General features: G+C 47.7%; 1 long non-coding RNA gene across 1 annotated transcript; it reads left to right on the top strand.

Annotated features, from left to right (window-relative positions):
• The first annotated feature begins 2,529 nt into the window (after positions 1-2,529).
• Positions 2,530-25,081, top strand: LOC136600969 (uncharacterized). The gene is made up of 3 exons (XR_010789274.1): positions 2,530-13,674; positions 22,791-22,942; positions 24,364-25,081. It is a non-coding gene; the product is annotated as an uncharacterized lncRNA (long non-coding RNA).
• The last annotated feature ends 2,507 nt before the right edge of the window (positions 25,082-27,588 follow it).

Here is a 27,588-nt window from a genome sequence, read left to right as displayed (position 1 = left end):
GAGCGCCCCGAATCTTTGAGCACGAGTACAGCGGTACTCGGATAAGGCACATTACTCGGACGAGTAGTGCCTATCCGAGTACGTTCGCTCATCTCTAATCTCTATCAATTAAATTCGGAAGAACCTCTGATAGTCGGGCAGCTAAGACTTTGGCCTCATGTCCCCGGCATGCGCAGATTTTTCATGCAGATTTCAGCAGCGGATGCGATTAATCATATAGCTTTATATCTGCATGTAATAAGGAGGTAGGACAGCAGAGTGACGGTTGATCTGGGGACTTACCAGGGTCGGGTAGGGTAATAATAAGGGCTTTCAACATTTCATATGGGACTCCACCTGCGTGGGATATCTCGTTAAATACCCTAAAATGAGTTTATGGGACTTAAAATATTTTTCCCCAGATCTATTAGTCCGTCTCTTCTCATATCCTGTTCGTATGTCACATTACTGCCCCAATAGTGGTTGTGATGTTGGGTTTATTCTAGGAGATTGGACCTTTTGATTAGTTAGTGTAATCTGAGTATCACTGTTTGCTTTATCCTTTAGATGCTGCTGCATGCCTATTCCCGCTGGGTAGTTTTAGTGTTTTTAAATGGTTTTATTGTACATGTTTTGTGTTTTTGTGCCTTCGGAATATTGTAATAAACTCATTGCTTTTCATGTTATCTGGCTGTGCGCTACTTTTACGTATGGATCGGCTTTCCTTGTAACTTGTTCCCTATTTACCGTTGTTATGCTTGTGATTAAATACGTTCTTACTTTCTGTTGTCTGAATCTTGGTGCGTCTTATAGCCACACAAATGTGTTAGGGCTGTTTCCCATGAGCGTATATCAGCCAGCCGCTTTCACGGCCGGCCGATACACGCTGTGATCTGATGCATTGGATTCTAATGCATCAGATTACATGGCCATATTCCTGAGACGTAAAAGCGCCCGGCCAACCAATATAGCGCCAGACGTTTTTATGTCGGGCCCAAAAGATAGTCCTGGAACTATCTTTTGGGCCAGAATATGTTGGCCGCTGCATGGCTCCTATGGGAGTCTATGGCAGCGGCTGTAGTTGGGAGGGAGTTTGGCAGCTAAGCTGCCGCCCCCTGTCTATAGCCATCAGTGGGAAGAGATGGGATGGCGCTTAGCTGCGCCCCACCCCGCCCCTCCCATTGCAAAGAACGAGGAGGAAAGCAGAGGTGAGCCTGCAATAGGGAGGGGAAAGGGGCGACGGCATCGTGACCTTGGCGCATTTACGCCGGGGGCCCATGCCGTGTGAATGGGCGCACAAACGTTAGATTTATGCGCCCGTTCACGAGCTTCTATGCCCCAGGTGATGGCGTATATCGGCCGGCCGTGAAAGGTGTTCTAGAGGTGTTCTTGGCAGCAGGTGGTATCCATTGTTGGTTGGTGGCAGGCAGCAGGTAGTAACAGTTGTTTTTGGCAGCAGGTGGTATCTATTGTTGGTTGGTACCTGCAGGTGGTATTAGGTGTTCTTGGCAGTAGGTGGTATCCATTGTTGGTTGCTGGCTACAGGTGGTATTAGGTGTTCTTGGCAGCAGATGGTATTGTTGGTTGGTGGCAGCAGTTGGTATACGATGTTCTTGGCAGCAGGGGGTATCTATTGTTGATTTGTGGCTGCAGATGGTATTAGGTGTTCTTGGCAGCAGGTGGTATCTATTGTTGGTTGGTGGCTGCAGCTGGTATTAGGTGTTCTTGGCAGCAGATAGTATTAGGTGTTCTTGGCAGCAGGTGGTATCTATTGTTGGTTGGTGGCAGCAGGTGGTATTAGGTGTTCTCGGCAGCAGATGGCATTGTTGGTTGGTGGCAGCAGATGGTATTAGGTGTTCTTGGCAGCATGGGGTATCTATTGTTCGTTGGTGGCAGCAGGTGGTATTAGGTGTTCTTGGCAGCAGGTGGTATCTATTGCTGGTTGGTTGCAGCAGATGGTATTAGGTGTTCTTGGCAGCAGATGGCATTGTTGGTTGGTGGCAACAGATGGTATTAGGTGTTCTTGGCAGCAGGTGGTATCTTTTGTTGGTTGGTGGCTGCAGCTGGTATTAGGTGTTCTTGGCAGCAGGTGGTATCTATTGTTGGTTGGTGGCTGCAGCTGGTATTAGGTGTTCTTGGCAGCAGGTGGTATCTATTGTTAGTTGGTGGCTGCAGCTGGTATTAGGTGTTCTTGGCAGCAGGTGGTATCTATTGTTAGTTGGTGGCTGCAGCTGGTATTAGGTGTTCTTGGCAGCAGGTGGTATCTATTGTAGGTTGGTGGCAGCAGGCGGTATTAGGTGTTCTTGGCAGCAGGTGGTATCTATTGTTGGTTAGTGGCTGCAGGTGGTATTAGGTGTTCTTGGCAGCAGGTGGTATCTATTGTTGGTTAGTGGCTGCAGGTGGTATTAGGTGTTCTTAGCAGCAGGCGGTATTTATTGCTGTTTGGTCGCAACAGGTGGTATTAGGTGTTCTTGGCAGCAGGTGGTATCTATTGTTGATTGGTGGCTGCAGCTGGTATTAGGTGTTCTTGGCAGCAGGTGCTATTGTGGTGGAAGTCCAGTATTCCTATATTATGGATCGGTGGGCTTTGGCAGTAGACAGTTGTCAATTGAACATTCTGTATACATATTTCTGTCTTGATACAAATATAATGTCTTGCTACAAGTTATGCAATAGGTACTTCCGCTTATATGAAATATCTGTTTTATAAAACTCTGCTGACAAAGATTGAATTTAGCAATTTAGCCCGTAACCAACATGTATAAATATATTTGACTGTCCAGCTGCATGCACTAATACGGAACTAGGAATCAGACATGGACAACCGCAGAAATTTCCCCAGCGACTTTACTGGAAACGTATGCAAATAACATGGGAGGTTTGTGCAATTTATAGTTCATGATGTAACATCCAATCATATCGAAGGAACCCCACGTGGCTCCAAGACAACCCACTCATTTCATCCTGACCCTGATGGCCAATCACAGATGACCGGAGGATGGAAGAATTGCAAGATGCTTATCCAATAATTAAACAATACGTTGTATGCATGTAATTTTTGACCTGCCCAGATGGGCGGATTTGTTAAACTCTTAAAATAGGCTACACGCCGATCATTAAAGTAGAATTGAGGAAGCTATGCATGCTGAACAGCCTGTCAGTGTGGGAACTTCTTATGCGCATTATCAATTCAGAATTAATATGGAGGGCTGTAAACATTCCAAATGGAGTAAGGCGTGGTTCCGCAAAGGAAGGTTCCTCGTCAATTGGTGGCCCGTACGGGGAGTGATCGATAGGTTCCATAGAATTCGGACAGAAGACACGGACATATGCGACCTTGGACTTGGTGGGCCCAAAATATCATCAGAACACGGTGAGATAAATTAATTATCTATACCTGTGTGGCTAAGTTCAGGCTCGCCTATGTGCCGTGCCAGGCCGAATTATTTGGATCCGCACGACGACAGGTACTTCTTTAAGTCTCGATCACTCGATAAGAACCTGTCATAAGATATAAAGGAATGTTTACATGCCTGTCGTTTTGAGAGTACTGGTCGGTTGGCAAGGTCAGTGAATTGCTTTAAGGGAGAGGAAGTCCCCGCAGGGGCCCCTTGCTCGGTTCAGGTTTGGTGTCTAAAACCTTAGAGTCAGGGGGACCTGACAGGGTAGTTTGACTAGGAGGTCTTGCTCGGTTCAGGTTTGGTGTCTAAAACCTTAGAGTCAGGAAACGGTCAAACGTCTGGACAGGCACCTCTGCTCCGGTAAAGTCTGGTAAAAGATCTAGGACAGGGGGGCTACCAGACAGTATCCCGAGGGGCAGTTTAGACTAAGCCAGCCGTACTGGTGCTCCGTCTAATTGTCTGTCTATTTGTGTGTCCACAAATATTTGTTTATTGTTTAAATGTCCACGAGTAGATCCCTCCGTCTGAGGGTAGATTGATAAACTGTGTAGCGACAGAAATGCTAGAGACTCTAGGGCGGGGCATACTGTGTCCGGCGTCTGAGGAGACTTCTGTAATCATAAATCTGGCAGCCATGATTGAAATTGAAAGGCAGCAAACAATACCAAGGTTAATTCTTACACCCTCCAGGAAAGTGTGGAAGGGGTGGAGAGTCAAGTTATCATTGATTAATCAAGCAATCTTTCTGTGTGTCCTACCTATATAAAGTTAGTGTGCTTGTTTGTTGTGTAGAGCTAATCCTGCCGAGTTGTTGTATAGAAATAGTCTGTTGGTTTGTCTGTCATACAGAATTAGTATCAGTAACTGTAGCAATTGGTTATAGCCAAGATAATGCACCGTACACAGCGGCGCGCTGTGGGTTTGGACTTTATAGGTTAGGTTGCGTTATTGGATCCCTTCTAGTAAAAGACAGACTACTAAACTATATTGCTTTCGAATTGTTAAACGTTAATAATAGCATAGAAGCATAGGCTTGTGCCCGTAAGTGTGTTTGGAGAAAGGGAAAAAAAAAAAAAAAAGAGCTGCTAACTACATTTAAAAAGAGGAAGTGGAACTCTTAATAGAAGCGGAGCAATTCCTGTGCTGTAATAAATAACTACTGTTGGATGTTAAAACTACTGCAGATGGCTTGTTATGTAACCTAATCCTTCAGACAAATACATCCGTCATACAAATGTAAAAAGTTGTATGCCACGCACATCCTGAGGGGGCTTTTAAGAATACAGTAGCTGAATTACTGCGTAGCCCACCAAATCCCAATACACCGTGCCCACAAGAAAATACGTCTATGTTTGCCAAGTCCCCAATAGGTGTTTAGTCCCCAATTCAATTGTAACCACCGCTGTGACAGAAGTTACAACATAATATATGTGATTTATGCATTAGACGTTAGAATTTCTCTAAGTGTCAGAGAAGAGGAAGTGAAGGTGGGCTGCAATGGCGTCTGTATTAATATACAGAGACACCAGCTTAGTGAATAGAGAGAATTGCAGTACATTACCAATCAGATGGAGATGCCCGGCATCTAATACTGCAATCTGCCCGGTCGCCGGAAGTCTGGGACAACAACTGTCTACTGGTGTAAAAGATAAAAATTAGCCACGTACTCCCGTTATCTCCCTTATAATCCTGTCGCTGGGCTGTCACATGAGTAAGAGACCTAAAAAGAGGAAGTTACTTGCCCTGTAGTCCCAGCACAAGTAACGTATATTCACAGACAATATAGAATAAATAAACTACAGTAGAGAAGCCAAGGAATAGGAAACAAGCAGGTAACGATAAGGCCAGGTATCCACAGGAGGAACGGGGCAGATTGACCCGTAATTTGTAAAATGTAAATTGTGTGGTGCATAAGACTTTATCTTTATTGAGTTGTGATGTGTACCCAAGGACTGCCAAACATTGAATGAGGGAATAAGGAAGTAAGGGATTAGCCACACTCGGAGGGGTGGAGCTTGATGATGCAAGAACACGTCTCTTATCCAAGGAGGGGGTAAGAATCATAGATAGCCAGAAGAAAAAGTTTTGTTTTTTCTCCTGTCCCAAACTCAGCTTTCCACGGATCCTGACAAATTATGGGACACCTACAAGACAGGCATAGGGAAATTGAATGTATCGACCATGATAATATATACGAGACCCAGATACACACCCCTGGGTCAAACAGTATCCCCCTAGATAAAAAAAAAAAAAAAAAAAAAAAGAGTGAAGGGTCAGCCACACATATTAGGTGCTGTGTGCTGATGCTTTGGAAAAAACTGCCAACCGGCCACAATTTCACTGTTAATTTCTCTTGCAGAAGGCTGTAAGGCCTGGAGGCCTCCAAGGACTAACCAAGTTCTGCAGGCTATACCTGTACATACACCCGTTGCCAAATTCCGCACCTTTCTGGACCTTGTTTCATACTGCCACCTATACGACAGTGTTGACACAAAAGCACGGAGGACAACCACAGCCATGAGGGTGGATCCAGTGACTTGAGGAGCTCCCTCATCTGCTTTTGCGGTGGCAGCAGTACAGGCAATGGTTGACAAATCTTCTAAGATGGTATTGGACTACCCCCTAGTGGTCCACACCCCAAATGACACCCAGAACATGCTCATGCAAGTGCAACCCAAGCACTTATCTCTGGCCTATTAGATCCGACTACAATGTGCTCTTTCCATGCCTCCCCCAATATTGCTCTGAGCTTCCCAATGTTGTAATACCTTGGATCCGGCTACTCTTCTTTTAATCAGGTATTCCTGGGGGAAGGGGAGGCATAGGTGATTTGAGTATGGCGGATCAGCTATTTTTTAAATAGCATTATTGTAGTGATGTACACACTGTTAATGATGCATATTTTGAGTTTTCTTTTGTAGATGGTATCAGGGTGAGGATTGATGATTCCGAACCAGATATGCAGAGGTCACACAACAAGATGTCCTAAACGCAGAAGCTCTGCCTCCGCATGTCTCAGGGCAAGAAGCGGAACCGGAGGCCCTCACTGGGGCGTGTGGAGTGGTAGAAGGTAAGTCGGCAACTTTTTACACTGACTCCTGGAATGCATTTGGCATAGCTCATGATTATGGCCCAATATGGAAGGCCAGACAGCTTGTTATCTCAGTAGGACAGCCAATTAAGAATGGTGCAGCGGTGCAGGGTCTCATGGAAACCCTACTACTACTACCTGGCAATGGAGAATCCACACCAATTTCTACAACGGAGAAGCGAGAGATGACACCCTCGCCGACAACACAGCAAAGGCAGCGGCCCTCAAGCCGTGGAAGAAAGAAGAATAGATACTGACAGCATGAGTCAGTGATAAGACTTTGGACTTTGATAAAACCTTTGGACTTTGATAAAACCTTTGGACTTTGATAAGACTTTGGACTTTGATATGTCAAGGACTTTACAGTTACAAGTCAACGAGGAAAGAAAGCAGATGGGCTAAAATACGGGAGCGACAGCACAGGACGGCGTATGGCGAACAATCAACAGAACTTGCCTACAGAGGTCCCTGTTCCCCATGATGGCCCAGCTGGTATACAGAATCAAAAGCAGCGATGACGGCGACACTGAACAAGAATGGGTGACACCTGGGTTCTCTGTAGCTGCTGCATCATTTGTCCAGTTAGCATGATCTTTGCCATATGCGAGTCCGGACAGAAGTAAGGTGGCCATATAACACTTGCCTTGACCACTCTACCCATTTCAGAGATTGCCAATTTGACCACATTCAGCTCACACCTGTTGGGGAGTATGAATATGTGCTTGTTGTTGCTCGAGTCTTTTTCAGGTTGGAGGCCCACCCGGATACTAAGGTAAATGAGCAGATAACCACACAGAAATTCATGAATGAGGTAATCTGCAGATATGGGGTACCAGAAGTAATTGAGTCGAACAAAGGTACACACTTCACAGGTGAAATAATGCAACACATCATGTCTGTTTTGGGGTATATTCCAGGCTTTTCACACACCCTACCATCCACGGAGTAGGGGGAAAGTAGATACGAAAGGCAATAGAGAAAATGGGTAAATTTTGAATTGAGTGTCTTTCATTACTTTTTCTTTTTCTTAGGAGGATACATGCCACAGAAGCTGAATTTGGGGAATGATTTTCTTGTTAATTTTGTCATAGGCCTCTCCAAGGAATTGTTAGTAATGCATTCTGCAGTCTCTGCTTTTCCCCAGGTCCTACAGATGAGTGTCACAATCTAACACCAGGTGACAGGGTCTATGTGGAAAAGTTTAAGAGAGAAACCCTGTTTGAATGTCCCTACCAGATGTTGTTCACCACCCCAACTGCAGTCAAGCTCGAAGGAAAGCCCACTTGGATCCACACTCCGCACTGAAAAAACTAATGATCCTGCATATCCTTTACATGCTATAATGTGGTACAATTCCTCTAACACACACCTTTGACTACTGTACACTAGCTCCCTGTTTCAGAACAAATTAATACAATCAAATGTGCAATATGAAGCCTGCACTGAGGGTGAGAATCTAACACTGCCTCGTGGTAAGAGAGACGTTGACGCTCCAGGTGGTAACTTTGATCCACATGTACACATAGATGTAATAGGAGTGCCAAGGGGGGAGCGAGATTAATTTAATTCTAGAGATCAGGTTAAAGCAGGTTTTGATTCCTTATTTGCTTTTGTCACTGTTAATAATAATGTAGATTGGATGAATTATATCTCTTACAATGAGCAGAGGTTTGTAAACTACACCAGAGATGCTTTGCAAGGGTTAGCTAACCAGTTAGGGCCCACTGCATTCATGGCGTTCCAAAATAGAGTGGCCGTGGATATGATTTTCGCAGAAAGAGGTGGGGTATGTAATTTCCTGTACGTGTATTCTCCCTTTAATGTGACCAATGTTTCCCTTGTTTGAAAAAGATGAAGAGCCAGTTCCGATAATGCCAACCAGGTACGTTACCAGAAGAATGGAGAAATGTACCAGTACTGCGCCTGCCTCAGTCTCATAAGATGGACTGTCAGTGGACTTCCCATTTGCCTAGGGAAAGTGCAGAAGACCTTAGGTTCCGGCGAGGGCACACCCTGTGGGGTGTTAACTCGTACAGATAGAGGGTATGGATGCCCGGAAATAAGCCCAGGGAATCCATGGCCTCCTTCTGAGGTGAGGTAGGGATCCCTCCCCTTTTAGGAGTAGGGACTTACGGGCAGTGGGAAAACCCTGACGCAAGGGTTAGGCGACCTGGACGTGTTCACCATGAGGACTATCTCCAGGAGGGACAATGGTGTGGGTGAAGATTAGGGAGTCCCACGCCGTGCGTACCTGTGCGCACTACTAGTATGTACTTCTAGTACAGCACATTAGAGTGAGAAGAGGAGCTCCTGGTGATAGTTTTGATCTACACGTATACATTGACATCATAGGATAGCCAAGGGGGGTACCTGACAAGTTTTAAAAATTAGAGACCAAGTTAAAACTAGATTCGAGTCCATTTTCCCGATCATTAGGGTAAATAAATGTTGACTGGATTAATTATGTTTATTATAATTAACAGCGGTTTATAAATTATACTGGAGACGCCTTATAGGGACTAGTCGACCAATAGAACCTACCTCGACTACGACTTTTCAAAATAGAATGGCACTAGGTACGATTTTAGCCAAAAAAGGGAGTGTCTGTAAGATGATAGGGGAGACTTGTACCTACATTCCAGACAAAACGTGACCCGCAGGTAAAAACGCAGTTGCCATTAAGAAGCTGACCGCACTAACTAAAAAGAGCTAACCTTAGTCTGTTTTCCTCAGTTAGGTACCTAACAGGAGAAGGAAAAAATATAGAAAAATAAGTTTTGGAACATTGTGTATTTAGAACACTGTGATAGGGTTTTTGCTAAGATTTTGCTTTATTTTATCTGCAGTGCACTCTGCTTATGTCCACGCAACATGCCGGTGTTACAACGCCCCTGGTCCTGTTACCTTGCCGCCTCTGGAAAAGGGAAGTGGGAATAATCAGCTTGTAGCTCTTTCCTTCGAGACTAATATATATGATAATGCACTTACTAATGAGACAGGGGTTCAGTCATATTGATCAGTCATTAGATAGTCCTGACTTTGCACTCTTGTTGATGAATCGAGGTAACGTCAAGAAGGCGGGGTTCTATACAAGTTATGCAGAGTTTACCTGAAATAGTGAAAGTCGCACCTCTCCTAACCTGATTATATTTGTCACCTTTATAGTCATTCTAATTTCTGTTTGTCGTTGCATACAGTGTATTCCGACCCTGATGACTGCCTGGTCCACCTGTCCCACTACGACGTCCAACAAAAAGCCCACTGTCAGCGCAACCGTCGTCATCATGGATCCAGAATGTGATGATGTCGAACCATCCTATACCCCCATGGCAGTAGTAGGCCCAGTCGTCTACAACGCAATGCGAGTCTAGGGTCAGCGGTGGGGGATTGGGGTGGGACGGAGCAGGGCGAGTTTAGTGAAACAGATAGTTTCAAGGGGGGTCTGTGGTGGAAGTCCAGTATTCCTATATTATGGATCGGTGGGCTTTGGCAGTAGACAGTTGTCAATTGAACATTCTGTATACATATTTCTGTCTTGATACAAATATAATGTCTTGCTACAAGTTATGCAATAGGTACTTCCGCTTATATGAAATATCTGTTTTATAAAACTCTGCTGACAAAGATTGAATTTAGCAATTTAGCCCGTAACCAACATGTATAAATATATTTGACTGTCCAGCTGCATGCACTAATACGGAACTAGGAATCAGACATGGACAACCGCAGAAATTTCCCCAGCGACTTTACTGGAAACGTATGCAAATAACATGGGAGGTTTGTGCAATTTATAGTTCATGATGTAACATCCAATCATATCGAAGGAACCCCACGTGGCTCCAAGACAACCCACTCATTTCATCCTGACCCTGATGGCCAATCACAGATGACCGGAGGATGGAAGAATTGCAAGATGCTTATCCAATAATTAAACAATACGTTGTATGCATGTAATTTTTGACCTGCCCAGATGGGCGGATTTGTTAAACTCTTAAAATAGGCTACACGCCGATCATTAAAGTAGAATTGAGGAAGCTATGCATGCTGAACAGCCTGTCAGTGTGGGAACTTCTTATGCGCATTATCAATTCAGAATTAATATGGAGGGCTGTAAACATTCCAAATGGAGTAAGGCGTGGTTCCGCAAAGGAAGGTTCCTCGTCACTATCTATTGTTGGTTGGTGACAGCAGCTGGTATTAGGTGTTCTTGGCAGCAGGTGGTATCTATTGTTGGTTGGTGGCAGCAGGTGGTATTAAGTGTTCTTGGCAGCAGGTGGTATCCATTGTTGGTTGGTGGCATTAGGGCTCATGTTCATAGGCACATTTGTATTTTGGAATCCGCACTGGTCAACCGCGTGGGAGATCCGCAAGTCAAAGTTCCCATAGGGAAACATTGGCATCCGCAATCTAATTTAAGCTTGCAGATTTGATTTGCGCATCTCCTGCTGCGGGAAACAAATCGCAGCATTCTCCATCTCAGTCCGGATCCCGTGCAGGTGGGCTCAGTAGAAGTCAATGGGTGCGGGTGCTTCACATTGCACCCGCAATTCAATTTGCGGATGCACTACGGATTTGACTACGGAATCTCTGTTCATTTTACACTCTGACAGCCAGAGCGGCTGGTCATGCTAGGTTAGCTCCATCCTGAGGAAACAACCGTCTCCAAGGATGTGGAAACGCGTTGATGGGGATGGGGGGATAGGTTCCATGGGCCGATTCCCTCCTTGAAAAACTAATCTATAGAGTGGTTGTGTGTTCATCATAACGCAACCCATCTACATATTTATAAACTGAAAACAGGGTCATCATCATTATCCTAGCTGGCAGCTGTTAGTTTATCATAACAGACTGCACTTATAGAAACAGAGACTATCACCCTAAGGGGTATTGATGGAGGTGATAGCCTACAATATATTCTAGGCTACCACCAAGCCATCTATGTATACTAAATACTAGCTCATTAAATCCTAAGGGATGAGCAGCTTATAAAGGAAGGGTACGCTGCTTCATTAAATGCAGCCACTATCTTTCTTCACCTCACATATCTTCTCTCTACACGAATTATTATATAAGTGGGAGCGACAATTCCTTTGAATTGCCTACTTATAAGTAAGGCCGCCTGCACACGAGCGGAAATCCCGCCGCGGGATTTCCGCCGCTGAAAGTCTGCATAGGAGTGCATTACAATACGCACTCCTATGCAGACGGCCGCGGTTTGGCCGCGCGAAATCTCGCACGGCAAACAAACCGCAGCATGTTCTAATTTTCTGCGGGGCACGCACTCACCGGCCGCCGGCTCCGGTCTGCGCATGCGCCGGCTGCGCGGCAGCCGGCACATCAAAGAGCCGGGGCCGCCACGCGCGGGTAAGTACGTGCTCGTCCCTGCAGGCTCTGGGGTCGGATCGCGCGGCGAGATTTCTCGCTGCCGGATCCGACCCGCTCGTCTGCAGGCGGCCTAAGAGAGATTGAATTTTGTAAAAGACATTACCATTTGGAACAATCCATCATGGTCTTTGATAACCAATAACGGTTGCATGTGGCTGTATTCATTTCCTGTATATAATCATATAAATCACGGGAAATGAATAGCTCAGGGAACGGGTCATACAATAATAAGGAAGTGCCACAGAATAACAAGCATAAATAAGCTTGATATATCAAGGTTTGTGGAAATACACTTCAGACATAGCACCCAATGGCGATTTATTGAGGTGACATCTGCTAAAAATTAGTCACCCAAACACTGTTCTAGTAGGAACTCATACTACCTGAGCAATCTTTGATGAACAATTGTTCCAAATAAGGTGACAATAGAAATAAATGCATTTGTCAGATACAATAATAAAGACAATGGACTATTGATCCAAAATAATAAACATCATTGTACCGTGACCAATATAAGAACAGGAACAACTGCAGATGCTAGATCCATCTTGTGATAAAGAATTAGAGGTGTTGAAATGGATAGTGATACTGATGAGTAACATTGGATATAGAACCATCAATAATAATCTTAAGTCACTGACAATAAATATTCTACCACTCTTGGATAAATACTGGTGGTGTCAGTCACTGACAATAGATATTTAGTCATCCCGGATTGAAAAATATTGGAAAATATAAAAATGATGGATGGATAAGAATCGTAACAGTATAGAATAAAAGTCTGACTATATTGTTTACTGCGATTGAGCAACATCCACCGATTTGAGCTTGGTTGATTTTAATTGTTGTGTGTCCTCTGACACATATGGGAAAATAAAAGTACGTCTTCTTATGGTTTATAATTAATAAAAGTTAAGTTTTATGATTTGTGGTCCTTTCGGTGATAAGACACTACGGATTTGAAGTTGGAGATTAGCCGGGGGTGGGGAAATGGCTGGGTTTCAGGAAGTAAAGAGCTGTGGCAGCCATTTTCTCAAGATGAGCAGACAATTTGACGTGGGGAAATTGGTTGTCCTGATGCAGGATAAGGGTGACTGCCCGCGTTTTTTTTCTACAGGGGTCTATGGGACTTGTAATGTTAAATTCGCGATCGCGCAAAATCGCAATTTACTGCTAAATCGTGATTTTTCGCGACCGCGATTTTAACATTAGAAGAAAAAAAAAACGCTGTGAATTTCGCAGTAGAAAAAAAAATTGTAGTGGGTAGTCCCCCTTATCCTGCTATTTGGGACACCAATAGTGAAGTGTATCAAAATAAGGATAAGAAAGAAAGGTCGTGGGAGGAAGTGGCTGAAAAGATTTACGAGCAGTGGACTACAGCCGTGGTAACTCGCAAAAAGAATTGCGTAAGTACTGACTTCTACTTAGCAGCCATCACTTGCATACCCGCCAACACCTACAGAAATGATGCAGACACATGCACATATGCACACATGCATGCAGATAAGTACACGCAAACTTACATGCAAAGAGATCCATGCATGCATATCTGCAGGCAGACATGCATGCACATGCAGACATACATGCAAGCAGACACTTGCACACAAGCTGACATGCAGACACATGCACACAGAATGCTTATGTTTGCTTCTTTGATCTATTGCAGTGGAAGAATTAAAGGTAAAGTGGAGGAGCGCAGGATCGATTCCGAGAAGAATACACAGCGGTCCCGAGGAGCAGAGCTGGAGGAAGAACAAAACGACCATATATCTACCTGCAGCAATGAATGTACCCGGCACCAAGCATGGGCATGAGAGAGTAAGTACACAGCAGCTGAAGAAATGTACGAATGCCGTACTTACCCCAAATAACACCCTCATGTTTAGCCCAAAAGTGGAACTGGGTCCTATTTTTTGGGGAATGTCTTATCATACATAGGAATGCCTCTAGTTCAGTGGTGGCGAACCTATGGCACACGTGCCAGAGGCGGCACGCAGAGCCCTCCCTACTGGCACACGCCGCCATCGGCCGCTCACCACTTGTGAATACCAGCAGGGGCCGTGGCTCCCCTGCTGGCATTCACTCACAGCGCTGCTAGCCGCGCTGATCCCGTCACTGTGACTTCAATGTGCAGCCAGGATCCTCCTCCGCCCTCCCCCGACGTCCCCTACTACTTGGTTCCGCGAGAGCAGGGGGAGGAGGCGTCCGGCAACCCACTGACCTCGCAGTGTGTGCCGGGAGCATATTAACTTTTTCTTCCCCACTTTTGCCCCAATCAGCAATTCCCAGCAACCTGATTGGTTGTTTGTCTTGGCTGATACACCAAACAGCCAATCAGGTTGCTGGGAATTGCCTATTGTGGCAGAAGTGGGGAAGAAAAAGTTAATATGCGTGTCGGGACCATCGCCAACCAGAAGAGAAGCTGAGCTTCCAGGAGGAGGAGGAAGGGGTAAGTATGTGGGTCTTGGGAGGGGCGCTGTGGGGTGTCACTACTAGACTGGAGGCCGCTGTGGGGTGTCACTATTGCACTGGGGGCCGCTGTGTGTGTCACTGTTATACTGGGGGCATCACTATTATACTGAGGGGGTGTCACTATTATCCCTAGGGCCGCTGGTGGGGTCACTTTTATCGCTAGGGGAGTCACTATTACCGCTGGGGCCGCTGTGGGGGTCACTATTATTGTTGTGGGGTGGGAGTCACTATTACCACTGGGGCCGCTGGGGGGGGGGGTCACTATTATCGCTCGGGTATGTTTACATGTGGTGGAAAAGGACAGGGCCACTTCAAAATACGATGCAGATTTTGACTGCTTTTTGGATGCGGAAATGCTGCCGAATTTTCCACAGAAATTCCCGCTGAGGACATTCTGCAGTATTTCCGCATCCAAAAAGCAGTCAAAGTCTGCACCCTGTCTATTTTGAAGCGGCCCTGTCCTTTTTAGAATGATGGGGGTAAAATCATACATGGTGATAAGCCCCACCCCTGACATGTTGGCACTTTGTGATAAAAAAAAGTGGGTTTTGGGTTGCAGTTTGGGCACTCGGTCTCTAAAAGGTTCCCCATCACTGGTATAGTTGGTCAAACCTGGAAGCAATAAGGTGGTATCTATTGTTGGTTGGTGGCTGCAGGTGGTATTAAGTGTTCTTGGCAGCAGATGGTATTGTTGGTTGGTGGCAGCAGATGGTATTAGGTGTTCTTGGCAGCAGGTGGTATCTATTGTTGGTTGGTGGCTGCAGGTGGTATTAGGTGTTCATGGCAGCAGATAGTATCTATTGTTGGTTGGTCGCTGCAGCTGGTATTAAGTGTTCTTGGCAGCAGGTGGTATCTATTGTTGGTTGGTGGCTGCAGCTGGTATTAGGTGTTCTTGGCAGCAGATGGTATTTATTATTGGTTGGTGGCTGCAGGTGGTATTAGGTGTTCTTGGCAGCAGATGGTATCTATTGTTGGTTGGTGGCTGCAGCTGGTATTAGGTGTTCTTGGCAGCAGATGGTATTTATTGTTGGTTGGTGGCTGCAGGTGGTATTAGGTGTTCTTGGCAGCAGATGGTATCTATTGTTGGTTGGTGGCTGCAGCTGGTATTTGGTGTTCCTGGCAGCAGATGGTATCTATTGTTGGTTGGTGAGTGCAGGTGCTATTAGGTGTTCTTGGCAGCAGGTGGTATCTATTGTTGGTTGGTGACAGCAGATGGTATTAGGTGTTTTGGGCAGCAGGTGGTATCTATTGTTTGTTGGTTGCAGCAGATGGTATTTGGGTTTTTTGGGCAGCAGGTGGTATACATTGTTGGTTGGTTGCAGCAGATGGTATTAGGTGTTTTTGGCAGCAGGTGGTATTCATTGTTGGTTGGTGGCTGCAGCTTCTATTATGTGTTCCTGGCAGCAGGTGGTATCTATTGTTGGTTGGTCGCAGCAGATGGTATTAGGTGTTCTTGGCAGCAGGTGGTATTCATTGTTGGATGGTGGCAGCAGATGGTATTAGGTGTTCTTGGCAGCAGGTGGTATCCTTTATTGGTTGGTGGCTGCAGGGAGTATTAAGGCTCATGTCCATGGGCGGATTTCTATTCGGAATCCGCACTGGTCACCAGCGCAGGAGATCCGCAAGTCAAAGTTCCCATAGGGAAGCATTGGCATCCGCAACCTAATTTAAGCTTGCAGATTTGATATGTAAATCTCCCGCAGCGGCAAGCAATTTTTCTCCATTACAGTCCGGATCCTGTGCGAGTGGGCTCAATAGAAGTCAATGGGTGTGGATGATCCGCAGTGCAATTGCAATTCAATTGCGCATGAACTGTGGATTTGAAGGCAGAGATTATCCAGGGGGGTAGAGAAAAGGCTGGTTTTCAGAAAGTAAAGACCTGTGGTTGCCATTTTCTCAAGATGACAATTTGACACGGGGGAAATTGGTTGTCCTGATGCATCAAAATAAGGATAGGAAAGAAAGGTCGTGGGAGGAACTGGCTAAAAAGATTTACGAGGAATGGACTACAGCCGTGGTAACTCACAAAAAGAGGATTTTTTACTCACCGTAAAATCTCTTTCTCGTCTCGTCATTGGGGGACACAGCAAAGACCGTGGGATATAGCTTCTGCCACTAGGAGGCGACACTAAGCACAAAAAGTTAGCCCCGCCCTCTGGCTATATCCCTCCTGCCGACAGCAGGCTAATTAGTTTGTCATGCCAGCAGTTGGAATAGCCATGCAGGAACAGAGAGACAACAATAGTTAGTCATATGACACATCAACAAAAAATTTAACTGTAATGAAAACCACGCAGCACCATGTGCGACTTACAGAATCCGGAGTCCGACCAGGACCACCACTGTGTCATATAAAGAAAGAGGGGTGGGTGCTGTGTCCCCCAATGACGAGACGAGAAAGAGATTTTACGGTGAGTAAAAAATCCTCTTTTCTCGCTCGTGTCATTGGGGTACACAGCAAAGACCGTGGGACGTCCCACAGCCGTCCCCAAGGGTGGGTACAAATAAATCATAACCGCATGCGGTCAGTTTACAGCCGTCTGTAAAACCTTTCGACCCAGCGAAGCGTCGGCTGACGCAAACGTATGTAACTGATAAAACTTAGAAAAGGTGTGCAGGGATGCCCAGGTAGCTGCCTTACACACCTGTGATACTGAGGCACCGTGACTTACCGCCCATGACGCCCCCACTGCTCTGGCGGAATGTGCCGTCACCTGGAATGGCGGTGCCTCACCCTTGGCCCGGTAGGCTTCCACCACTGCTGAACGGATCCAGCGAGCAATAGTCACCTTTGATGCCGCGAGGCCCCGTCTCGGACCATCCGGTATCACGAACAGGGAATCTGAGCGCCTTTGGACGCTGTCTGGTCCAAATATGTCCTTAGAGCGCGGACTAGGTCTAAGGTGTGCAGAGCCCGTTCCCTAGGGTGAACCGCCTTTGGACAAAATGATGGCAGTACAATGTCCTCATTAATGTGAAAGGTAGACACCACCTTTGGGAGAAAAGATTGCACCGGTCGCAACACCACCTTATCCTGGTGAAAAACCGTAAAGGGTGGTTTTGCCGATAGTGCCGCAATCTCCGAAACCCTACGAAGGGAGGTAACTGCCACAAGGAAAGCGACCTTCCAAGATAGCAAGCGCCACGGTACCTCCGCTAATGGTTCAAACGGATGGGCCTGCAAGGCATCCAGAACCAGGTTAAGGTCCCAAGGTGGCACCGGAGACCGGAAAGGGGGTGCCGTATGAGCAACTCCCTGAAAAAAGGTGCGCACTGCCGACCTTGAAGCCAAAGGTCGCTGAAACAAAACTGACAAAGCCGAAACCTGTCCCTTAAGGGAGCTGAGGCTCAGGCCCAAGCCCAACCCGTCTTGGAGAAACGACAGGAGACGGGCCAACGAAAAATGCATCGGGTGCGCCCCTTTCTGCTCGCACCAGCGAAAGAATGTTCTCCACACCCGGTGATATACCTTCAATGACGACGGCTTCCTAGCCCTAATCATAGTCTGGATAACTGGGTCTGAGAAGCCCCTTGCTCTCAGTACCGCGGTCTCAACTGCCACGCCGTCAAACGCAGTGTAGCTAAATTCTGGTGGTAGAGGGGACCCTGAGAGAGAAGATCCTTTCGCAGGGGTAATCGCCAGGGCGCGTCTGCTACCATGTCCATGAGCTCCGCGTACCACGTTCTTCGCGGCCAATCTGTGGCTATGAGAATCACAGGTAGCCCTTCCTTCCTGATTCTCCTGAGCAACCGTGGAATGAGAGGAATTGGTGGGAAGACATAGGGGTAATGAAACCCCGTCCATGGAGCCGTTAGCGCATCTGCTGCTAGAGCTCTGGGGTCCCTTGACCTGGCCAGATAGGCTGGAAGCTTCTGATTGAAGCGAGACGCCATCAGGTCCACGTCTGGCTGACCCCATCTTAGGCATACTTCCTGAAATACCTCGGGATGTAGCCCCCATTCTCCTGGGTCGACCTCCTTCCTGCTGAGGAAGTCGGCCGCCCAATTTTCGACCCCGGGAATGAAGACTGCCGATATCGCTGGAAGATGTTTCTCGGCCCATGACAGAATTCCCTCTACTTCCTTCATGGCTCCCCTGCTGCGGGTCCCGCCTTGATGGTTTATGTAAGCCACCGCGGTCGCATTGTCTGACTGGATTCGCACTGGAGTTCCCTCCAGCCGGTGCACGAAATGCTGCAAGGCCCGGAGTATTGCTCGCAGCTCCAGGACGTTTATCTGGAGACAGGACTCCTGCGTGGACCAGGTTCCCTGTGCTACCAGATCCCCCAGCGTGCACCCCCAGCCTGTCATGCTGGCATCTGTAGCCAGCACCTGCCACTGCAGGGGCAGGAACGACCTGCCCTGCTGGATACGTGGCGAGTCCAACCACCACTGGAGCGACTGCTGAACACCTGGCGGAATCCTTATCTTCCGCTCGAGGGATCGTGCTAACCTGTCCCACCTTGACAGTATCGCCCACTGCAGGGGGCGGGAGTGGAACTGGGAAAATGGAATCGCCTCGAAAGACGATACCATCAGTCCCAAAACCCTCATCGCATGGCGGATCGCCACCGGTCGCTGCGATAGAAGGGACCGCACCTGCCTCTGAAGCAGCTGACATTTTGCTTCCGGGAGAATCACTCGACCTCGTGCCGTGTCGAAGCACATCCCCAGGTACTGCATGCGTTGAGCTGGCACAAGAGACGATTTCTTGAAATTGATCAGCCAACCGAACCTGGTAAGCGTGTCCAGGGCAATCTGCAGGCTCTCCAGGTTGTCCCGCTGGGTCGGGGCTTTCACCAGAATGTCGTCTAGATACGGCATGGCAACAACCCCCCTGGAATGCAAGATTGCCATCACTGCCGCTAAGACTCTTGTAAACACCCTGGGAGCTGTCGCCAGCCCGAATGGCAATGCCGCAAATTGGAAGTGCTCTTCCTGTACTGCGAACCGGAGGAAGCGCTGGTGCGCCTGACAAATGGGGATATGTAAATATGCATCCTGGATGTCTATCGAAGACAGGAATTCCCCTGCCTCCAAGGATGCGATGACCGCTCGTACCGACTCCATGCGGAAATGACGGACCGCTACGAACCTGTTCAGCTTCTTTAGGTCCAGAACCGGACGGACGGAGCCGTCCTTTTTGGGGACCACAAAAAGATTTGAGTAGAACCCCGTGAAGTATTGTTCGGGGGGCACTCGCACCACCACCCCCTGTAAATAAAGAGAGCGGACCGCTCCGAGAAAAGCTGCTGCCTTCCCTGGGTCCCCCGGGGTTCTGGACCGAAAGAAGCGATCGTGCGGTTGTGAAAGGAACTCTATCGCATAGCCCTTGGACACGACCTCCTGTACCCAAGTGTCTGAGATCTGAGATGACCAGACCTGGCTGAATTGGAGAAGCCGTCCCCCCACCTTGTCCGAAACAGGTGGGGGCAGTCCCTCATGCGGAGGGCTTGCTTTTGGTACCCTTTGCGGGCTGGGGCCCCCGCCAAGAGGACTTTGGTTTAAAGGAAGGAACCTTCCTTTGTTCCCGCTCCTGTGGACCCATCCTCTCCACCCTACGAGGACTCGTCCGGCGATAGGAACGAAAACGTCTGTGCTGCGGAGATGACCGCTTTGGACGGTTCTGCGGCAAAAGCGAGCTCTTTCCCCCCGTAGCCTCTGAGATTAGCTCGTCTAGCTTGGCGCCGAACAGACGAGATCCTACAAAGGGCATACTGATCAACGACCCCTTGGAGGAAGCGTCCGCATCCCACGATTTTAACCATAGGGTCCGGCGAGTCGCCACCGATGCCGCGGAGGCTCGGGCCGCCAGCCTGGCTGTATCCATAGAGGCCTCACAGAGAAACATGCCCGCTTGTTCAATCTGGTGTGTAATGCCCACCAGATCCTCGGACGCTGCCCCTTCGAGGATTCCTTCTCGTAACCGCTTTGCCCAGTCAGTAACAGCCTTACTGACCCAGGACGAGGCAAACACAGGCCTAAGAGCTGACCCTGCCGCCTCAAAAACGGTCTTTGCTAAGGCCTCGACTCCTCGATCCTTGGGATCCCTGAGGGAGGAGGACTGTGCCGTGGGTAGCACCGTGTGCTTAGCCAGGCGCGAAATGGGTGGATCCACTAGTGGTGGGACCGACCACTTCTCCACTAAATCCTGCGGGAAGGGGTATTTCCCGTCCAAGTAACCTATCTTGGAAAAACGCTTATTCGGTGCCTTCCACTCCTTAGATAGGACCTTGTCAAAGTCCTCATGAGGAGGAAAGGTTTTTGGAGAGCGTCTAGGCTGCCTGAAAGAAAACGATATTCCAGATGCCTGTGGTTCCTGTTCAGTGAGCTGAAAAGTGTCACGCACCGCAACCACTAAGCTCTCCACCATCGCAGAAAATTTTGGGACCTGATCCTCCTCCACAACAGAGTCTGAGGAAGATTCAGACCATTCCTCGTCCGAAACATCCTCTTCTGCCGACGAGCGCCGTGACCTAGTGCCAGAAGAGCGCAAAAGCGACGAGGAGGATGGTGATCGGGAGGGCCGCCGTGAGTCCGAAGGCCTGACCCGTTTACGTCTACGGCCACCCTCCTCATGTGAACCGGTGGCGTCCTGCGCTAACCTTTCCAAAATTGCGCCAGATGCCCGAGTGAGGTCAGACACCGCCATTGACAAGGAGCGGGCCCATTCCGGCTCGGCCACAGCTGGGGGCTGAACTGCGGGGGGGATGCCCTGCCCAGCCGCCTGTTTCGCAGGGGAACAATCTCTACAAAAGGGCTCAGCCTGTCCGCATGCGAACTTTAGGTTACAGCGTGAGCAAGCAAAGTGCGTTACTCTTGCTGTCCCTGGTCCAGCTTCCAGGGCTCTGGGGTCAGACATGGTGCTGGGGTTTCACCGTGCAAAGAAAACTGCGAGCTATCCTCTGCTATGCCAACCGCCGGCAGGAGGGATACGCAGTGAAAGAGGGGAGCTAGCCGCCAGGCAGAGCTTACCCAGGTCCTTGCCGAGGTCCGAAGAGGTCCGGGGAGCCGCTGGGTTGGGAGACTGCAGGTGCTGAAGGGCTTTCTTTTCCTGAAGCTTGAGCTGTGCAGCGTATAAGCTGAGCAGAAAAGGCAGCAAGGAGTGGAGCAGCAGGGAGGTTTTTAAGTCCTGGCGCGCTGTCCCCAATAGGCTGCTTCTCTGATGTCATCCCCCTTCACCTGTGCTAAGGGAGGAATGGGGAGGGGCAGGGCGGCGTGCATTGCCGATAAGGCCACGCCCCCTACATGGAGTCAATGAAGGCAGCATTCTGCCGCACCCACGCCACGAGGCCACGCCCCCAGCGTGACACGGGCGTGGCCACGCCCCCACGGAGGGATCACCGTGAAGCCACGCCCCCACACGTCATGTGGGCGTGGCCACGCCCCCTCCGCTCCCGGCATTGCCTCGCCCGGGGCTGCACTGCAGCCCCTCCACTGAGCCCCTACATCGCAGGAACTCCTGCCGGGAGCCCATGCAGGGAGCCGGAAGACCAGGGCATCCTGAAGTTGTTGCTGCCGCCGCCTGAGGTGCCATGCCTACGAGGCCACGCCCCCCCGCCGGCTTGTGCCTGAAACCAGTGCCCTGAATATCCGCAGCCATGCATAGCGGATACAACCCCCGCGAAAAGGAGCCTGTCCGCCTACGCCTATGCCTGCGCCTCGCTGCAGCCCACAAGGTACGCATGCAAAAGCGACATACTGGGAGAGCCAGGGAAGGGAGAGGGGAGGGGAGGGGGGGTCGCCAGCACATACTTACCTCCTGCGTTCTTGCTGGAAGATAAGGCGGCTCCCCAGTTCCAGCAGCCTACCCCTGTAACATCGCCTGCCCATGGGAAGGGGATGCAGACCTCTGCACCAAACATAGGGGGGCTCACGCTGGCGGGCCACATGCGGATATATACGACCCGGATGTGCCACCTTTCCTTCTGAGGCGGGCCGGGCAAGAAGCAACCTGGACAAACCCGAGGTTGTTCGCCCTCCTCTCCGTTCGGGTTTGATGGGGAGCGTCCTGCCTCTCCGTCTAACCCTGGCCCTTAAAGCAGCCCTAACGGGCACAACCGTCCTCCTACGAGACACTAAGCTAAAAACTAATTAGCCTGCTGTCGGCAGGAGGGATATAGCCAGAGGGCGGGGCTAACTTTTTGTGCTTAGTGTCGCCTCCTAGTGGCAGAAGCTATATCCCACGGTCTTTGCTGTGTACCCCAATGACACGAGCGAGAAAAAGAATTGCGTAAGTACTGACTGCTACTTATCAGCCATCACTTGCATACATGCAAACACCTACACAAATGATGCAGACACATGAACATATGTACACATGCATGCAAACTGACATGCAAAGAGATCCATGCATGCATATTTGACATACAGACATACATGCAAGCAGACACTTGCACACAAGCTGACATGCAGACACATGCACACAGAATGCTTATGTTTGCTTCTTTGATCTATTGCAGTGGAAGAATTAAAGGGAAAGTGGAGGAGCGCAGGATCAATTCCGAGAAGAATACACAGCGGTCCCGAGGAGCGGAGCTGGAGGAAGAACAAAACGACCATATATCTACCTGCAGCAATGAATGTACCCGGCACCAAGCATGGGCATGAGAGAGTAAGTACACAGCAGCTGAAGAAATGTACGAATGCCGTATTTAACCAAAATAAGACCCCCATGTTTAGCCCAAAAGTGGAACTGCGTCTTATTTTTTGGGAATGTCTTATCATGTTTTCCTAGCAGACATGGTCCAGGTCCGTCCCACTGGTCTACGACGCAATCCCATCAGTCCTCGGTGGCCGACTAGAGATTGCTTCCTGGTAACAGTGTTTGTAAACTCCGTCTCCAGGAAGCGATGGCTCGGATTGGTTCTCGAGCATCGTGGCGCAGCTATTCAATGTAGCGGGAGGGACCTGGACCGCCCCTGCTAGGTAAAGTCTTGTTTTGTAGCATAGCTAGGGCATGCCTTCAGGGAAAGGCGGTAATAGTTGGGACTTGCTGACATGTAAGCCTGCTGTGTTTTTAAATCCTGTATCGCCGGAACAATTTTTTAAGAGAGACCGCACCGTGATCTCCCTCCATAACACGCGGGCACCAGCTGTATCTTACAGCCAACACCCAGCAGCAACAACTCCGATAAGCTGTGTGGCTCTTCGGAGCTGTTAACCCTTTAACCCCTTAGTGTCCAAGGTTTTTTCCATTTTAGCTTTTTCCTGCCCCCTTTTTAAAAAATCCTGTTTTATTCATCCATCGCGTCGCTGTAGGAGGGTTTGTTTTTTGTGGGACGCGGTGTATTTTTTAATGCTACTAATGCACTGAAACATTAGGAAAAATTCTACAGGAGAGAAATGGGGCAAAAAAAGATATTCCGCCCTCTTTCAGTGCGTCTTGTGCCTGCAGCGCACAAACTGCAACAAAAATGACATGAAAACTTCTGTTATGGGTCGGTACAACGAAACAAATTTTTTTCAAAGCTATTTATTTCCTTTAATTAATGCCTGCCGCCATCTTCAGAGCGCAATAGCTTCTTCATTTTACTGTCAGCATGGTTGTCTGAGGGCCCCGTAGTTTCCAGCGGGACCGTTTTAGAATATTTACTACTCTATCATTACTTTTTATTGCATTTTAACAAATTTACATTCTAACAGTCCGATACATAAAATAAACAGTATTTACGGCTCACGGCTAGAAACAAAGAGGGACAAGAACAATAGAAATGCCATCAAAACAAGACGCACCGAGAGATGGAGAAGTTTCTTCTTCTGTCTAATTCTCTCCAGAAAGTTTTCAAAAGTTTTGAAGGACGTTACATTGTAGCATTTGAACATACAAACATTTGAACATACAACTCGTCCCGCAGAAGCGAGTCCTCACTCAGCTGCCGATTAATAGATGAGTTTCAATTTTTAAAAAGGGGGAAGGAAAAAATGGGAAATAGAAAAAGCACAAATGCCTGGTGACGTGCCGGTTTGCAGTTGAGCTGTTTTTCATGCATTACGGTCCAGACGCGTTTACTAAAAAGTGCTTTCTCTCCACAGATCTAGTGATAATTTGCCGAGCCCGCAGCAAGAAGCAGGTGCTGCCTCAACAGCCTACAGTAAAGGAGCACGACAGTGTGCCATCCGTCAGCAGCCAACTGCTTCCAAGGAGAGTGGGAAGACCCCCAGCTGCGATGCCAGTAAATGCCCCAGTTGTAGCATCAGTACAGAGGCAGGAAGAGATGCAAAAACAGGTCATGGCACTTCTTGAGCACCAAAGCCCTCTGAATGATGCTGCCCAATTATTTAGTGGCCTTAATTCTAAGAACCATGCCCGAACACTGGCGGCTAACGAATCAAGGAGAAGTCTTTCACCTTTTAGAAATGTCTCGCCCCCCAAAGGTACCCTATGAGCTGCACTATAATATCAAGCAGTTCAGGCTGCACCATCAACAATGTGTGCTTGCCAATATGCAGCCTCCACTTCCACCTCCCCCCACCCCTCCACCAGCAACACCCCCACCTCAGCAGTACCATAGCCATGAATATGGTGCATACCAACCCCGTCATCCTCATGGCAATATGCACACCCGCCAGCCGTACTGCATCTGTCTTCTACCAGGGGATCCCCTCATCACTGGAGCAAACTCCACAATAGTCTGCTGCACCCTCTATGTGATCTACAGCTTCAGGCAGTGACACAGATCCCCAGGACCAAAGTCTAGAGGCATCTTTGTTTAAAAAAAAATTGAAGTTAAGTCTTTGTTGTGTATTTTTAAAAACAGAAAATAATAAAACTTTTTAAAATAAAAATATTGTGTTTTTGTTTCATTTTTGACGCCGCAGTGAAACAAGCAATTTTTTTGCGCACATAAGTAGATATGCAAAAAAATGGCTCTATTACAACTGATGTCCATTTACTACAAGCGCAAAAGAAAATGCACCTGTAAAAGATAGGACATTGTGCAAAAATCAGAGCGCCGCATCACACTGATGGAATCCCCTGCCACAGCTGCCATAGCAGGGCATTGCTTCATCTCCACGGGGCATCCCCTCATCACTGAACACTGTGACAGCACTAGTACAGTGTTCATTGATGAGGGGACTCCCCGCAGCGATAATTTTCTGGTGTGTGTGTGTGTGTGTGTGTGTGGAGGGGGAGGGGCTTGAAATATAAGCCCTATCCCAAAAATAATCCCTAGCTGCAGACCAAAAAATAAAGAAATACATCACCTTAGAAGTGCGGTCATCTCTAGCAGAACTTCTCCCAGGTCCTCTTCTTCAGCATCTCTTCTGGTCGTGGATTGAAAAATCGCACCTCCTGAAAGCACTGCCTCTGATTGGTGCATCTAAAGTGGTGTTTAGTTTTTTTTTCTGCAGCTATGAATTGTTTTCGGAGTAGGGCTTGTATTTCTAGCCCCCACCCCCACCAAAAATCATCAACACAGAGGATGCCTTTATCCAATTGCTTCCAATGGAGCAGCAGCAGTGCCAACCCCATTGAAAGCAATGGGATAGCATCGCGATCCTCTGCCACTGCTGTGGCAGGGGATTTCTTTATCTCTACGGGGATTTCCCTCATCACTCAACACTGTGACAGTGCTGTCACAGTATTCAGTGATGAGGGGATTCCCTGCAAGGATGAAATAATCCCCTGTCACAGCAGTGGCAGAGGATTGCGATCTTCTCCCTATGTTATCCCTAAGATAAACCAAATGAGGTATTAGTTTATAATACGGGCAAATGTAGCAAATATACATCACTTCTTTTTCAGGAGTGATTTTGCTAAATTCACCATATTATGTAAGCTCGCAAGCCCACGTCAAGGGTCCTCATTTTCTTGCGAGTCCCTAACTATCAAAAAAGCCAAAAACACTAGCTAAAAAAATAATTTGTGCAATGATCCCGGTACGTCAGATGGGGTCACAGAATCTCCAGCAACTTGTCAAAGTTTGCAATGGTCAACCTGCAGTAAGAAAAAAACTTCTTGTCGTGTCTGCGCAAGTCCTTCTACAGTCCTCCATAACGAACAACTTAAAACGCATATAAAAAACTACAAGAACTTCCGCTTCCTTTGGTCTTTTGACTTCATCCTCAACAGTGTATGTGTCGGGAAGTTTTTCTTCTTGTCTATTTTGTCCTGTAGAATAGACACGGCCTATAAGATTAGATGTTCATATAATGCACATTGATTTGACTCCACTGCAGCATTTACCGTTGGATTCGCTGCTGATTTCTGTGGGTTTGGATGATCTTCCACTCTCGATGTCATCTGTTGAGATGTCATCCATCTTCTTTTTCCTGTAAAGTTGGAAAATTAGAAGTCACTTTGTGAGTCCGTGCAGTAAAACAAGCCACAAGAAGTGTACCGTACACTAAAATATACCCTTTAACCCCTTAAGGACATGGAGCTTTTTTTGCATTTTCAGATTGTTCGCTCCACTCTAAAAAACTGGAGTGAAATAGAAAAGAAAATGCAATTCGGCCATATTTGGGGGGTCTTGTGTCTACGGTTTGCAATACTTACTTATACCTCTCATAAAGACACTTGCCCACCGCATATACGAGTACCAAGAAGTAGGGGGCAACAGCGGGTAAAATAAATCTGATGTTATCCTCTATTCGATCTATAATGGTCGGCGTCTCTTCTATTTTCTTTCTTGGTACATCTAGAAAAGAAGAAACAATAGAAGTTATTCATAATCTGCCTTTTATTCATTAGGTCGTTAGTATTACAACTGCGGATTCCTAAATGAGTTGTTATTTGGGATGTAAGGATGGGCGGCTACAAATGTAGTTACCTTCATATTTTTTGCTGAAGATTGAACCTGCATGCACTGATGGTAATAGCAGCAGAGTCATTAATATCAATTTCACGAACATTTTCTCTTCTCTCTCTCACTTTCTATACAGAATGAGCTCATCTCACTGTAACATCACTTTATATACCTGCAGTGTCTGTGACATCACAGATTGGAACCAAAGACCATAGTGACCTTGCAGCGTCCCAAATGAAGACTTGGACACCTGAAATACATGGAGAGGTGGGAGGGTTAAGTGATGGCTTGTCGCGGCTTACCATGTCCTAGCTTTGGCGCATTGTTTTTAAGTGTCGAATTTCTACCTATTTAGCTCACTGCTTGTTAATGCAAACGCATAATGAACAGCATAAAACTCATATAAAAAACTACAAGAACTTCCTCTTCCTCAGGTCTTTCATCCTCAACAGTAAATGTTACTGGGGCCAAACTATTACTAATAGTGTCCCCTATATTGGCCCCAGTA

This window comes from Eleutherodactylus coqui, unplaced genomic scaffold (assembly GCF_035609145.1).
Source record: "Eleutherodactylus coqui strain aEleCoq1 unplaced genomic scaffold, aEleCoq1.hap1 HAP1_SCAFFOLD_36, whole genome shotgun sequence".
Lineage (NCBI taxonomy): Eukaryota > Metazoa > Chordata > Amphibia > Anura > Eleutherodactylidae > Eleutherodactylus > Eleutherodactylus coqui.
This window is presented reverse-complemented; position numbering and strand designations above follow the sequence as displayed.